Genomic DNA, 3,016 nt, shown 5'->3' with positions numbered 1-3,016 from the left:
CTTAGTGAAGTGAGAGTCTATATATGAATGCTAGGCAAGATTTTAAGTAGGAGCTTACAAAAATTTTTTTCAAGTAGAGACTCTACATCCAAAGTGCACATAACCCCTAGACATTCCTCATTCTCATCCAGGGCACTGATGCCCTAATTCTCTTGTCCATACTCTAATAGAGATACACAGGAAACTCTGGGTGCATGGCAGTATGTGGCTGTGGGAGGGGTGTGCTTGTTAAAGCGGGGGGACCTGGAAGTCAGAGGTGGGTGCAGTGCAAAGCAGCTGTATTGTTTTGTGTGCTTCCTGTTTTGGGCCACTTCTCACCACCATGCATACAATGACCTCGGTAGAACTAAGTTTTGGGAGTTTGTTTGTTGCCATTTTACAAATGGATTAGCCTCACTGTTTTTGTTTAATGGGACTACTCTTCCAAGGTGTAGAACAAAGAGCAGGTATCCTTAGGAGCAGATATTGCAGAGTGCCCTTTTCCTCATACTGTTGTATCATACTTCTTACAGGTGCTGGCACAGCTCTGTGTGTGTCCATGCTGTAAGAGAGCTTGGGTTGGTTGATTTACTTGTGACTAGTAAAAGCCTAACAGGGAGCAGGCACAAGCAACAGGAGAGAGAAAATACCTAGAGTCAGCTCTGTCCCTGCATGAGGGCCTGAGCTGAGCCCTGTCATTTATCTATTCTCTTCCACTGGCACACTCCTGATCTTTCCTGCCTTCACAGCACATTTTCTTTTTTAATCACTGTTGTGAAAAGAAATTGCTGCTAGTCTTCTGAATGTGTCTCCCAGCAAGCTCGAGGAAAAAGTATGCACAACTATAGTATGTTAGTGCATATTATTCTCTGTGCAGATTTAAGGAAGCTGTTCCCTTTGGGTCAGGAAGGTAGGTGCTCAGGCTGTACCTCACTGGATCACCCCCCCCAACCCTGCCCAGGGGCACAAGCAGAGTGGTGGTTCTAGGGTGTGGAGATACATCTACTTGTCTTCCAGGCTTGTGTTTAATGGAACAACTTGAGACTAGACTTCTGTCTGGGACATTTGTGGATCACATATCATATAGTCAATATGACTGGAAATCAGTTAATAATTATGCTTGATTGTCTTACCTCCTTAGTGATCCATTTGAAATAGCCCTATGCTGAATGCCAATAACCCTGTGAAACACCTTGAAGTAGATGTTTTCCTCAAATGGAGGAGGGGTAGTTTTTCTTGATATATGCAGGCCTGCAAAACCCTAAATAGGGATGTGATGATGGCTCTCTGTGGTTTTTCTTTTTTTGCTCACAAGTTTTCAAACAGTGAGTTTTATTCCAGCAGTTAGTTTTTTCTAGAACATCAATTCCATGACTGTTTTTCTTCTCATCCTGGGTAAGTGGGCAAAGTTTCAATGAAGAAATTGGTTCTCTACGGTCCTTTGTAGGCCAGCACAACTGTGTGTGGCCGTTGTGTAAATGGATTTGGGTTGGCTGGATGTTTCCTGTGTGGTAGCAGGACCTGGTAAGGTGCAGGCTGGCAACACTGCCCTGTTGCTGTGGTGTCCTGGCAGCCAGATGGGCTGGGAACAAATGTGCCAGTCCCTGTCCAATCTGCACCAAGGGCAGCTGCAAATCAAGGAGCCGGAGCTGATCCAAGGCTTCACTAACACTAAGCTATTGATCATCTCAGCAGGCAAGACCAGCTGTGACTGATGTGTTTGGCTGAAATATTTCTTCTCATTCTACGTACAACCCTCATTATGAACACTCCTCTGAAGTATCCCTAGCTTCTGTTACTGCCAAGGTAAAGTCCCTGACAGTTTCAGTGCCCTCTTTAAATTGTTCCTAGTAGATGGCATCATGATGAAATGACAGCTGTAGTGATTTCTTTCTCCAAGTCAGCTTCCCCCTGCCTGCTGCATTCTGTGGCCTCAGCAGAGGAGGCAGCTGTGTTTAATAGGGTCGTAGTTAACCCTTTCTGCAGGGAAAAACCAAGCTGCTTTTCTTGGTTTCCAGCTTCCTGTGCCTTCCCAAACTGGCTGGGGCTGCTCCGAACTGCAAAGCACAACTGCCCCCAGACATTCTCTGTGCTTGCCCTTGCTCCTGCCCTGCAGCCATTCCTCCGGAGAGGGTCTCCCCAGCCCTCTCAATCTCTGACCTACTGGTTACCAGTTTGTACTGTACTTGCACCACCATTGTCCCACGGTAGTCCAGCCAGTTTTCTCTGATGGCAGCTGGCTCAATTGTCTCTGCCCATCCCTGCTGCAGTTCTCCACCCTGATTTCTCCTTTGTTATGCCTGGGGCAGAGATTGCTTAAATTGGTATTGATGCCAAATGATTAATCAGAACCTCTAGAAAAGCTCTGCGAATTCCCTGCATCCCCTCCCACCTTCTTGTCTTGCTGTCCTTGCAAATAGGCAGGAGCTCTGACTGCCTGCAAGTGCAGCAGCACTGGCTGCTGGACTCTATTCCTGCTAGGCACCACGGCCCTTGACTCCAGCCCTACTGCACACCCTCCTCTATCCTCTCTTCCTCTCAGCCCAGCCCTACTGCAACTTTGGCTCTGTTTTTCCATTGACATAGGCCGGCCCAGCAACTCTGTATGCCAAAGATCTAAAAACAAGCGAGACCAGTTGTAGGATGGTCTGAACCCACTCTCCTCTTTTTGCAGAGTCAGGCTGTCTCCCCCATGCCAGGTGCTGCAGCCATGAGCACTTTGCTGCCAGGTTAGAATCACTTTGGCCCCCCAGCCCTTTTCGTGGTGTGTGTTGTGTCAGCCCAGTGCCTCACCCTCCCTTGCCCTGCCAGAATGTGCTGGGAAGCACTTCCATAGCTAATACAAGGCAGACCTCTGCTCCTAACTGCCTGGTATGTTCTTCTGTTGTCACTGTTATCTGTATTCCCCTTACTGAGCAAAAGCTATGTTACAATCCTGTGAAATAAATCTATTTCATAGAATAGTTTGGGTTGGAAGAGACCTTGAGAGGTCATCTAGTACAACACTCTTGCAATTAGCAGGGATATCTTCATCTAG

At 47.2% G+C, this 3,016-nt stretch overlaps 1 protein-coding gene across 1 annotated transcript in view; it reads left to right on the top strand.

Moving 5' to 3' along the window:
• The window catches only part of LOC130265579 (gap junction beta-2 protein-like), a 35,508-nt gene that overhangs the window by 10,798 nt on the left and 21,694 nt on the right, over positions 1-3,016 (top strand). The window lies entirely within an intron of this gene.

This window comes from Oenanthe melanoleuca, chromosome 1 (assembly GCF_029582105.1).
Source record: "Oenanthe melanoleuca isolate GR-GAL-2019-014 chromosome 1, OMel1.0, whole genome shotgun sequence".
NCBI lineage: Eukaryota > Metazoa > Chordata > Aves > Passeriformes > Muscicapidae > Oenanthe > Oenanthe melanoleuca.
The sequence above is the reverse complement of the archived record's forward strand: the minus strand, read 5'-3'. Positions and strand labels throughout refer to the sequence as shown.